Below are 13,470 nucleotides of genomic sequence, written 5' to 3' on the forward strand. Positions count from 1 at the left end.
TGTCTTATCTGCCACAACAGACATGGACTAGGAGATCCTTCTGGACTTCTTGGTGAAGATCAGGAGCTGAAGGATCCCAAAGCACTTGGCAACTTTGGTCTACTTCCTCTTGAGTTCTAATCCCCTCTGCTGCCATATGTGGAAAACTGGTGGGAAATCACATGATGTCTGGTGGCAACCATGGGATTTTGAAAAAATCCATGGGTAAGACAAACAGCTCCAAGGCTTTCATTTTCACAGATCTGCATCTTCTGGCTAAAATCCAGGTAGCTCTAGCCAAAAAGTGTGGGGGAAAAGGGCTGATTTGTGGAGTACCAGTAATTCTCAGCAGCAGTTATTCCTCCAGAGTCGGATTCTGAGAGGAACAGATGGGGACAGGTTTTTTTTTGATCTGGGAAGCTTTGGTGTTAAAATGTTTTATTGTCCTACAAAATACCCGAGGTCATGTGTGACACAGAAAATCACTTTAAATTGTGCATATCAAGGAGAATTACTTTCCTCCTTGAAGCTGAAAGAGCAATATGAAAGTGTGTGGGAGAAACATTCAAAAAGTTACTTTATGCTTTATAAAACATCAGTTGCAAATATTCACTTATCCTGCTCATTTTTAAATGTTACCCACGTTCAGCAAAATAACATCTTGCTAATCTAGGGCTTAAGGGAACTCTGACGACATCTGCTTAAGTGAGAGGGTTAGATTAAGACTATAAATATTGCACAGATGGGGCATAACAGAATAAACTTAGCGAGAGGAATATTAAGAGTAGGTTCCACAATATATTTCCTTACAGAGGGTTTTTGATTGTGAGTTAGCTACTTTAACTGCTTACATACAAGCTTCAGTGGGCCTTAGTTGTCTAGTTCTAAAGGGAAAAGATAATCCTTGGATAATATACTTCACTTTTTGCCCCGTGTAACAATGCCCTTAATTTGAAGAGAAGTGAGCAATTTGGGTTACGCCAGAGTGCTCTTTTATCTTTGTGTTTTATAAAACCTTACATTTGATGTTCTGTTATTCTTGTTCTAAAACGTCCCTCTTGTTGGTAGAATATGGTCTTGTTAGTGTAAAGGGCTTCACAGGGCACTGATAGCATCTAAGTGAACAGATTTTTGTTTTATTAGAATAATGTGAATTGGCTGCCTCACAAGCAGGGCTTTTCTAGGTTGTTTTTTATAAATGCTTTCATAGGTTCTAAATGTTTGCATATCATATAACTAGATCTTTATATTCTATTCAGCAAGTTCCTTTAAAAGCAATATTACTGTTTAAGTGGAGTTTTCATACTGGAGTCATCAAGACTAACACCCTGGATTGGAGTAGGAATCAGAATTGTGAGCTCTGGCTCTGACTTTCCTAAAGGACATTTTTGTGTCACTGTCCCCTCAGATCTGCTTCCACCATCTGTGCTCTGTGGAGGTGGTTTCGTGCACATCTGCCTTCTCCCAGCAACATGTGGCCAGGAAGCACCTCTAGGGAGGGATTTTGCTCCCTGCTACCATGAATAGCAATGGTATTGCTGTTCCATAAAGTGAGTGCCATTTTAAAATCAGGTTTTAAATCCAGAAAGAGCAAGCTGTTCCAGACTCTCTTTGATCTGATGGACTTCAGTGTCATTTGCAGCCTAAACCCATGCAACACCTACTTGGAGAGTTTACACCTACTTGGGTTCTGTCTATTACTTAAGCAGTTTAACTGTTGAAGTTTGTTTTCTTGGAAGCTGTGCAAAAGCTCATTGCAAATGCTTTTTAACATGACCTGAGGCTAATAACTAAGTCACACTTTAAATTTTTTTTTTGTCCTTTTCAAAACAAAAATTTAGAATTTTTTTTTTCTATAATGATATTCAAGGCTACATGGAATGAAAATGTTTAAAACTGGTGAGGAGAAACAACTCTTTTGTTTCTTGATTGAATGATCTGGGGCATGAGAATTCAATTTTGTAAAGAAATTTGCCACAACTTCACTCAGAACTGTTTTTAAAGTTTCTCTTTGTCATCACCAATAGCTAAGTTTTGTAAATCTCTGTTCTCTGTCTGCAGAATAGCTAAGAGGACATTTCAGAAGCTCTCCACATGATACCTCTGCTTGGAATATCTGGGTGCAAAGGGTGAATATTTATGTATATCCCAGGAAGCTGCTATGGTAAATGTACCTCTCTGGATAGTTCTTTTGAATTTACAGCTGCCTCCTTTTCCCCTTTGAACACAGTTTTTGCTTGTCCATTAGTATGTAGCCAGCCTTTGCCAGAGGCAGGTGGGCTTTGTCAGTGTTAGCTGTGCTAGTGGCCTGTTTTTCCCCTCCAGAGTAGCACCCCGCTAATGGCTCTGCTGCCCCTGGACTGGGCCCAATGTCTGCTTTTCTTAAAAAGAAAAGAAAAAAAATTATATTGTGTAGGTATAGGAGATAGGACTGAGTTAAAAAAAAAAAAAAGAAAAAGGCTTTTGCAAAGATCTGAGATGGTTTGGGGGTCTTTTTTCCAACTTCAATGTGGTTTGCAAAGAGTAACCATCAAATTCTTTACTAAGCCCAGGTGGTAATTTAACAAGTGCTGCTTTTCCTGTACCATGTATGCAGAAGAGATGCCAGTGAGCCTGTCTCACAGCTCGCCCTGCTCAGCTGGCAGTTGCTGCTTCAGGTGGATGATGAGCCCATCCCCAGCCTGGCTCAACATCAGCAGAAGCTGCAGAGCACACCACATGTCCCAACACCCACTGAGAAAACATCGATACCAGTCTTCCCATTCTGAAAAGGTTGCTCTGCATGCTGGGGAATATGAGGCTAAATTTCACACAAGTATTTGAAGTTTTCAGACTTTAACATCTGCCAAAGCTGCACCACTGCCTGGGCTGTGATGGATTCAATAGTTTTTAAGGCCAGAAAGAACCATTAGTCTGATCCCCTGAACAGAATAGGCTGGCAAAGGTCTTCATTACTCCAAAACAAGAATGATAATTGCATCTGATTAAAATGTGTCTTCCAGACCTCATGGTCCTTCTAACTGTTCCCCTTCCTCCCCACCTGCTATTTCTGTTTATTCACTCAGTGGAACTTCCTTAACATCCGTCTTTGGCTCTGTAGGAAAGAAATCATGGTCTTTAAACTCTACTGCTATGCACCCAGGATATATTTGAGGGCTGTAAAAACAACAAATAGAAAAAATTATAAGATAAAATATATATCCAAACTTACATGCTATAGCTTTTGAAGATCTCTTATTGAACTGTTGTATGAATTCTTAGTACTATACTCTCTATCCAAGTTATTTTTTAGTGTGAATAAATAGACAATATAGCTGTTGTGGCTCCTAGAGTCAGTACAGTTGAATGAGGAATAGCTTTTGCCCATAATAACCTTCTCAGAATGCTGGAAGATAATGAAGACCTCTATATTTTTTAAAATGTCATTTTATTCTTTGCTAACACAATGCTTATAAAAACTGCTGAAGGCAAAGTACAGCTTAATAAATCTTGAAACCACAACTCCTTTGCCATTTGGAAAACTGTAACAGAATCCAAGTGTTGCTACAGCAGGAATGAATAATTCATGGCAACAAGATTAAGAATATTGAAACTAAACAACTATCCAATAATACCTATGGCAATAGCAAGGTACAGAAACTCTCCTACCTCCTTGCAAGAACTTCATTGGGTAAACTATGGCATGATATCGGTCTATGCTTAGTGACACGAGGACATAAGTCGAGGCATATAGAAGGACCACCTGAGGCAAAAGGTAATGAGACAGCAGGTGAGACACATTTGTTGCAGAAAATAACATCAGTGAGAACGCTGAACTAGGAATGTTTGAAAACTTTTACTGTGAAAAAAAAGAAACCCTTTCTTTCCACCCAGCTCTTGTTCCTTTTTCTTGTCCACAAAATTAAAAAGATTGACCATGCTTTAATTAAAAGTGTTTCAACTCTAAATGAACACTTTCAGCCTTTAGCATGGCTGATGCTAGAAAAATGTCTATACACCGTTTTTGCTAGAGTTTATTGCTGTGGGGACACGAAGCCACATAACTTGGACATACAGGGAAGCACAAAGTTTCTATACCTGGAAGTAGCGAACCACTCTGCAAACAATATCAGGAGCCATGAAATCTCCAGTGTAGCGCCAAATGATGTCAGTCATTATGTTTATGAGTCCTGTGAATGAATCTGCCAAGAAAATTGAATGAAGAAGCATTAAAAGAAGCAAACATGTAACTGCAGGTGAGCCACAGAGGCAGGTATGACCCTCAGGGTGTACCAGCTCCCCCAGCCTTGAGGTCAGTCATATCATTGCTGGTCAGCCCAGCATACTAGAGGAGCTGGGAAAAACTCAGAAAACATTAGAAGTTTTATGTATTTATTTATTTTCTTGCTTTCTTCATTTAACACTAATCCATTGAGACATGTAGGTCAAGATTCCTGTAAGCACTGAAGTTGGTTTCTCATGAGCAAGACTTGCTGCTGCCCTCTGGGCTGCAGTTCAGCCTGACTGGAGTTGCAAATGGGTTGGATGAGTTGCACCCTTAAAGTGACTGCTTCTCTCCATTGCTTATAAAGGGACATGAGGTGACCAGTTGAGATGGCCATCTCAGACCCAGGCTGGGTGCACGTCCTGGTCTATATCAAAGATGCCTAAAATTAACTGAGATCAGTTCCTCCTCAAATAGCAATTTGATTTTTGTGAGCAGAGCTGAATAAAAAAAAGCCACCTATGGGTGTCAGTCCCACATACACCTAAATGTTTCAGGCTTGTCCATGAGAAATGTGGAGAGGGCTTTTGGTGGACCTGACACTGTAGTGTGCTGGACTCAGTGTTGCCTGTAAGGGCCTCCAGGTGTTCCGTTAGGTGTGGGTCAAATACAGCTTTAGAGAAGCTGTAGGTTAGAGTCTATGTGCATTGGCTTGATCCCAGCTGTGCCAAATATTGAACTATTGAATGTCCTTTCTTCTTTGTCTTTTATTTCACTGTAAAAAGAAAGATGTCTCCTCCAAAAGCACCTGGGGAGAAATGCTGCTGAAGTTAGTGGAAATTTTGTCCAGATTTTATTAGCAAACTTAATTATGTAATGACTAATACTGCCCTTTCGGCTTGAAGTTAGCCTAGTTATGCTTGTACTTTTCATGCACCAAAATAAATATGCCTCAGGCCATCTTTTTTTTTTTAGAAAATCTAAGGAGATACTGTAGCCTTTGTTCTGCTTGTTATTGAGCAAAGGAGCCCTCACAGAGATGTGAGTTTTACAAAAGAATTGCAGAAGCTGGTACTCCTGTAGTACATATGGGCAATAATAAGTTTTGTCTTGATAACCAAGACAATAAGAAAATTGTCTCCCTGTAGGACAGGGTAAATCTTCCAAGCCCTGTCTCTGGAAGAAAATGTGCTGTCAATCCATTCTTCTGCTGCTTCAAGTAACTCAGCATGTTGCTCTTGTTGCACAGAGTACCACAAACAGAGAGAGCAGGTTGGGAAAACATTTTGTGCCACTTGTCAGGACATAAGCAAGTAATAAATAAATAGCTTCTATATATAGGTAAAAAAATAAGAGTGGTGAGGTAAAAGGTTTTCTTTTTGATACTAACATTTCACACATTCAAAAACTGATGCTAATTTTTATTGCAATAAAGGCATTCTACTGTAACAAAAACATTTGAATATTGGAAGATTTTGGGTTGTAATACATGCTTTTAGAAAAAAAGATACTTCAACAATCTCAAGATTTTTTGAGCAGTAAGCAAGTTAAAACAATATTTCCAAACAAACAGGTATGGGCTTGTGAATATTAGTTTCTTCCAGCTCCTTTGAAATTACAGAAAGTTGTGTTAATTCTAGCTGGAAATTGAGATTTCAGCTTAACGTTTTTACATGTGTAACTTGTTTTCCTTCACCAGGAAACTAGGATTATTCTTTCTTTTTCAGTAATCCCTTATCTCCTCTTTTTCATCAGTCCTTTGTATCGTCTTTTTGTTCAAGGCTTAGTTAAAAATGAAATTAGAACTGAAATAGCATTGCTGCTGCACGTATCTACACTGCCTCCCTCCTCATGACTTGATTGTTCCGTCAATTCTGGTTTGTTCTTTCCTCCTCTGGTGTTTCCCAACCTCATTTTCTGTCTCTTCTCTCTTCACCTGCCTCCAGAGAGAGGCTGCATCAGAGCTGACCTCAACCATCAAGGCTGCTCCAACCATCATGCCTGTGGTCTCTGCTTTCATGCTTGCCCGTGACAGAAGAAAATCCTGGTGAGTATGGTGGCTTTAAGACTTTATTGAAAAGATTGTAGACGTATATAATTAAGGTGGTCTTTGAAGAAATAGTTTAAATGTCTCAAAAAGTGAAATGCATCCTCCTGCAGTGGTTCAAACCCAGCCCTTTCCCTTTCCTTGCTCCTGAATTACTGATTAATTCTGTCTCTCTCTCTCCAGTAATTAAATATTCATTGGTTCCAAATAATACACATCAGCAGAGCTTCGCCTCGGGGTATCCTCCAGCTTTTGATGGTCTGAGCATCTGCCAAGAAAGTGGTAAATGGGGGGTTCAACTTCCCTCCAGAAGAGGAGGTAGCAAGGGCTGCCTCCCTCTTACGCATCTACTGTTCTCTAGAGGAGAGGGAGGGAGAAGGGAAGACACCTCCGCTGTTTCCTCGTTTCCCTATTTTCACCTCCATTTTTTCATCCCTTTTCAATATATTAGGAGAGTGTTTTGGGGGTGCATGCTGCAGGCGAGGTGGGAGATAGGCCAGTATCCTGGTGGTCTCCAGAATGCTGAGTGTGGAGCTCCCTGCTGTGTGTAAGAAATTTGAGCAGGTCTAGAAGCACAATTCCAGCATTTGACCATGGTAGCTTCTTAGTTTGCATCTGGAGTGTTTTTTTTTTAACCTGGGTATGGTCTCCATGTGATGGAGAAGCTGAAGGGGAATGAGCCTTCGCTAATGCTTGACCCAAAGCTGCATTCCAGGGTGAGAGATTTCCAGGTGACTGTGGTGAATTTTAAGCCAGTTTATTTATGCTGGAAGCCTCAGCTCCTCTCCCTCAGTGGTATGTTTTATGAGCTTATTGTGCTGAGTTTCTGAATCCCTGTGAAGGGCTCAGCTCACACTCCTCCAGCGTGTGCCCCTGAGCACAACACGTGTGTGCCAAAACAGATGCTGAATTAGCCACATTACTTAAAACCCTTTAATTATAGAAACATTCTCCCACACAACATCATCATTATCATTGAAAGTTTTGGGTTGAGAGGAACTTTAAAGATCATCTAGTTCCAACCTCCCTGCATGGACAGGGACACCTCCCACTAGACCAGGTTGCTCAAAGCCCCATCCAACCTGGCCTTGAATATTTCCAGAGAGGGAGCAGCCACAACTTCCTTAAGCAACCTTTGCCAGTGTCTCAACGTCCTCACACTAAAGAATTTCTTCCTAATATCTAACCTAAATCTCCCCTCTTCCAACTTAAAGCCATTACTCCTCGGTCTATCATTACCCACCCTTGTAAAAAGCTCCTCTCCAGCTTTTCAGTAGCCCTTCAGGTACTGGAAGGTGCTATAAGGTCCCCTTGGAGCCTTCTCTTCTCCAGGCTGAACAACCCCAACTCTCTCAGCCTGTCTCCATAACTGAGGTGCTCCAGCCCTCTGATCATCTTCATGGCCCTTCTCTGGACTTGCTCCAAGAGCTATGTTTCTATGTGCTTTATCAGGTGATATGCTGAAATGTTACTGAAAACTTATTTTAAATTTAGAATTAGTCTGGGTAAAAATCCATCCTCTAGGACACCTGTACCACAAATCAGAAACTCTCCAGCTGTTTAGCAGAGTCAACTGAAAATTTTCCAAACTTTTTAATAGAAAAGGACTCCTTTTTATTTTCCAAAACATTTTCATCCTCATGTCCTCTGCAGGTTTCAGAAATCTCTCTTGCCTTTTCTATCCTACCAAGCACCAAACCCAACTTCTCTCACTCATTTGCTCTTCTACTGCCTGCTCCAGAGGGTGTTTCTTATCCCATCTCTCCAAAAGACCTGAATCAGTCTGAACCAACTGCACACTTTTAGGGGATTTGTCATGCAGACACATATTACACAGGGCCATCAAGTAAATGATGTGCCTTGTGCAGGTGGTCATGCAGCATGCTGGAAAAAATGCAGCAACCCTACAAATTATGACAAAGAATTTGTGCTACTGCTCCCTGTTGCATACAGTCCAATCTGTTGTGTCTGTGCATTGCTTTCTGTTATGCATCTGTTATTCATTCTCTAGTCAGCTAACTGGGTACCCCTGTGCTAAGCATATGTGCAAGCTCCATTGATGAGGAGCATTGTATTCACATCTTGCCCTGAGCATCCCAACTGGCCATTTCTTGCTGTGTGTCCTCCCCACTACAGTGCCACAAGTACCTGGTGCATAACATTATTGGCAATTCAGACAATGAATGTGCTGCTCATTATTCTGCTATCTTACTGCTCAGCACAGACTTAATGTTTTTCACACCTTCACAACATTGCTTTAGCTTACAAGTCCCCTTTCACACCAAGCACCAGTGTGCCAGTGTTATAGATCTGATCCGTAGATCAGGAATTACCAGTTGAGCTTTAGTCACTGATAGATAAATCCTTCCTCACTCATTTATCACACGATTACAGCCACAATAACAGCATTTAATTCATCATGTAATTTGAGTTGGTATGATAGAGGTTAATGTTTAGAAGGCAGCTGATTTTAGCGATGTGATCTCAGAAGATCATATGTTCCCTAGTTGCTTCTGGCAAGGCTACAACTCAGTGTGAGTCACTGAAATGCATCATTGATGTCCTTAGTTGTTAAAGACAGGTACAATACTCTAAACCTCAGTGTCCTCATTACTGTTGGCATACTCATTGCTCCTTACTCAGTTGGTGACTTGCAGAGATGCTTGTGTTCTTTCACTGATGAATGTTCCTAAGCCAAATGGCACGAAGTTCATTCCTGAAAATAGTCATAATCAACCTTCACTTGTAACTGTGTATGAGTTTGTCATTGCCACCGATTTCTCAATACTCTTATTTATTTTTTATTTAACAAAGAAGTCGTATGTGTCTGCTTTGCTAGGCAACTGTGTGGTTCATTTAGTTCCTCAGAAAAATAGACAAAATATCAGTTAATGACATACTCTCTTTCGACAGAAAACAAAAATTCCAGCAAGGGATAGTTTGTGACTTTCAACCCGTGCCAAACATATACTCACAAAATTATGGGGACAAAATGATTCCTTGTTGAAGACATGGCACTTGTGTGAGGGGGATTGCAGCCGTTTGGTCTTAAGAGGAGATGGAGTTTTTAAGAACATAAATGAAAAGAAAAATTCCATGAGACTTCAATAATAAGGAAAAGGAGAGGCAGGCAGGCTGTAAAGATGGATTTGTCTGGGGAGAGAGGGAAAAAAATGGTTTGGTCTTGTGCCACTTGGAGCCCCATGCACTGAGCAGGTCAGCTGCCTCTTCCCTGCCACCACCAGGCCTCAGCAAGTCCTGAAAAGCAGAACTAGTATCTGCATTTACCAAACTGTCAGTGTTTCAAAAGGCAGCATTTTAAAACCGTTTATCAAAAAGACCAAGAAAACAAGGAAGAGAAGCAGCTTGTTCCTAGAGGAGCCTGAACTAGGCTGAATATAGCACTACAGCATCTACCACTGGGAAATACAGCAGGTACTGAAATAACCTGTGAAAATCCTGGGCCCTAAAGACTCATTTTTACCTAAGACTCCATTATGCTCAGTAAAATCCTCTTGGATTTTCTAATGGGCATGACTGAGTGCAGGCATTGCCTTGACACCGCTGAACAGAGGGACCTCTGGGTTCAGGAAGTGATTGTGGCAGCTTGGGTGGTGGGCACTGCTTTGGGGGACTGAAGAGCACAAAAATGTGGAAAACACTGCCCTGGAATCTGAATGTAGGCTTGCTGTTGCTGTGAGTGAGACAAATTTTTCGAGGCAAAAAACCCTTCACAGAGATTGAAATCCATTACAGAAAACAAATGGCAGTAATGAGTGATTTGGCCTGGGAATAGAGACAGGTTACAACTGTCCCAGTTAATCTGTTCATAGAAATTCATTGACTTGATGGCATTGCCAATGGGATGTACCTTGTGCAAACTTCAGGGTATTTTTTTTGTTACAGCTAAGGAGGTTAAGACAAAAATGTGTGTCAGCAAGTCTGCAAGAAAATATCTCTATCATTTGATCATTAGTACTGACACCTCTCTTCCCTTAGGGCACTTACCCTAGATGCTGCAAGTTTTTTTCTGTCAGTAGTGGAGAGCAGATTGCTGGTGTGCTGCAGTAGGTTCAAAAGCTCACCCCAGCTGCAGTTTGATCATATTTCCCCTGATGAGAACATTCTCATTAAGTTGGATGTGGTGATCCATGACTTTATGGTAAAGTCGTGCCTCTTGCTGAAATTACATCCCTCTTTTCATGTTGCTTACAAAATGATTCCATTTTAACAAGGGATATTTTTTTTTCCTGCTTTGTTGGTGACATCAAGCTGCTCAAGGCACCACGCAGTAACAATATTTTATAAAGCAAGTAAGGGGGTGTGACTTCCTCATCAGGGCTGAGGATTTCACATGGCTCATTTTTCTAGGACCTCAAAATGAGCATTCCTGTCACCTACTACTCCCCCAGAAGCACATCCTCCAGGGGCATCAGAAGCAGCAGTTTATTAACACCTGCCTGCAACCAAGTGATATTCCCCTAAAAACTAAAGCAGTATCAACGCTTGATTACAGCAAGAGGGTCCTGCCTGTAATTCTTGAAGTGATGAGGCAGCAATCACTGCTCTGCCAGTATCACATGATGTGCTGTATTCTAACAAGAGTCAGTACCATGACCTAGCCTTGCAAATGAATAAAACGCCTAGCTGGTTTTGTTACAGGGCTGGGGAAGAAGAGGAGAGGTGCCTGAGGAAGTTCCATTTAAATATGAGGAAAAACTTCTTTATGGTGAGGGTGACAGAGCCTCAGTAGGAGGCCTCCCACGGAGGTTGTGGTCTCCTTCTCTGCAGATATTAAAGACTTGCCTGGATCCAGTACTGAGTAATGTGCTCTAGGTGATCCTGCTTTAGTGGGGGAGTTGGATGAGATGATCTCTAGAGGTCCCTTCCAACTCTGATATTTCATGATTCCATGCAAGCGATTTAAATTCACGTGTACTCAGGGGTTCTGAAGTGGGAGGTTGGCTCAAGGACAGGCATGAGGAAGAGAGAGTAGGAGAAGCTGCCCTACCTGCTGCAGACACCCTTGCAAGCTCATTTCATCACATCCTTACTCTCACTCCTCCCTTAGTTTGTGCTTTCTGCTGAAAACATCACATGTGGCTTTGCAAGTATTTGCTGCACTGGAAATGATTTTGTGACCATGTTAGCTAGAAAATGTACCCACCTCTCTCCTCTCATTCAGCAGCTGATGGTGAACTAGGTTATGTACGTGCTCTGGGCACCTGTAAGACAAGATACCTGCAAGACAGCTACCAGATGTCTTTTAAAATTATTACATTTTAGTATTTAAAGCACTGAGTCCCCAGGAACCCTTGCAGTGCCTCTGCAAGAGCCTGGGCTGACGAAACTTCTCCAAGCAGCTGCAGTGCAGCAAGGGGCTGTGCATGGGGGGTGCTTGGGCCTGGGGCAAGGGTGCCCCTTTTACCTTGATAGCCCATTTGTCCTCTTTGCAATCGCTCCAGGTGCCTTCTCCTGAGTTTGTAGCTGTTAGCAGCTCTTTGCAGTGTTAAGCACCTGGGCGTGATGCTGGAGCTTGAAATTTGAACCTGCTCACCTCTTTAAAAGCGTTGATGTGGTGCAGATGTGGTTGTGCTTAGATGGTGCAAGGTTCCTAGCTTTCTGCTGGAGAATCCCTGGCAAAGGCTAGAGATGTGCGAGCCAAAATTCAGGATGCACTAACATTTTGTGGGGGAATCGACAAGGACACCCAGAAGCACTTTACTCTGCTGCAGTTCCTGCTCTGAAGCACTTGCCACATTTACTGACCACATGTATTACCCCCCTTTTGTTGGCTCCTTCAGGCCTGGCAGCCTGGAGCAGAACATAAAATGTAATGGAGGAAACAAAACCCACTTGAAAATTTTCAAGGGGAATCCTGTTCAGTTCCCCTGTTAAAGTTATGTGGATTTTTTTAAATAGCAGAATTGATGCATTTTCTTTCTCTTTCTGGCTCATAGGAATTGACAGGAAATTTTGTTGCTCTGGGTAGCATTTGATTTATTTACTGCATTTCATACTTTTCTGCAGTGAGGTCCTCCCTCTGTGATGAGGCAGGCCCTGTTAGGTGAGATGCTGTATAGATTGGATTCAGTGAAGCTCCAGCCTCACTCCAGAGCTCAACCAGGTTAAAAGATGAAGGGCTGAGAAAACCATATGCAATGTTAACCTCTTCAGAAACAGTGCTTACAAGAGAGCTGGAGAAGAGGTCCCTAGGAGTTGAAATTCAACATGCACTGCCACCACAAGAGGTATTAAGGTTTTATTAATTTGTCTCTTTAATTAATCTCTTGCTACCACTCCTTCCCACCCCATCCTTGCTGTGGGGATACAGCTGGAGTGGCACAGGAAGGGTTAGACTGAACTGGCAGGGCCTCAAGGCACCCACCAAAACAGGGACAGGATAAATGGAGCAGCCCCAGTGCATCAATGCAATAGAAAGTGAGCTGGCTTACAACAACAGTACATCCCTATCAGCAGTGGTTTTTCTGTGAGCAAGGGTGAAGAACTGATTGGAGAATTGTTCTCTTGTAAAACCAGGATGTATTATTAAACAGTCAGGAAAGTAAAGGCAAATTTCCATTCACACATCCCCTTCATTACAGGCTGCCCAGAAAGGCTGTGGAGTCTCCTTCACTGGAGACATTCAAAACCCACCTGGACACGTTCCTGTGTGATGTGCTCTGGGTGACCCTGCTCTGGCAGGGGGGGTTGGACTAGATGATCTTTCGAGGTCCCTTCCGACCCCTATGATTCTATGATTCTATGATTCATTAAACCTCTGCCAATACTGTGGTTTGGGATTAGCAGCTCCTCTTAGTGGGGACACGTAGTGGCAGATGAAGTTGATAATTCTGAATGTTAGGGCAAAGTTCCTACTTCCCGTCTTGTGTTCCTTACATGTAGGTGAGTGCATGGTCTGCTAAATCAAACATTTTGTTGTACGCAGCTACTCAGTGGGAAGAAGAGAAATTTTTTTGAACAGACCATGTAGAATTAGCTGAGTATAGTTTCACATTGGGGTTGAAAGGGTGAACAGAGGGTTTCAGCATCTGTTTACACAACAGGTAATGGCAAACCTGTGAAAACCATAGTTAAGGTTCCTGTGTAATTGCTTTGTGTGCTTGTTGGCTCCGAAACAGGAATCAAGCTTCTCTAGGTATATGAACATATGACTTATATATCTAAGTCAAAGTTAAGCACGAACAAGTGTCCACTCACTATTATTTGACTGTTGGGA

At 41.9% G+C, this 13,470-nt stretch overlaps 1 protein-coding gene across 1 annotated transcript in view; it reads right to left on the reverse strand.

The window, feature by feature from the left end:
* The window catches only part of NPSR1 (neuropeptide S receptor 1), a 57,348-nt gene that overhangs the window by 14,547 nt on the left and 29,331 nt on the right, over positions 1 to 13,470 (reverse strand). The window lies entirely within an intron of this gene.

The sequence above is a fragment of the Chaetura pelagica genome, unplaced genomic scaffold, assembly GCF_000747805.2.
Source record: "Chaetura pelagica isolate M959 unplaced genomic scaffold, ChaPel_1.0 scaffold849, whole genome shotgun sequence".
NCBI classification, from domain to species: Eukaryota; Metazoa; Chordata; class Aves; order Apodiformes; family Apodidae; genus Chaetura; species Chaetura pelagica.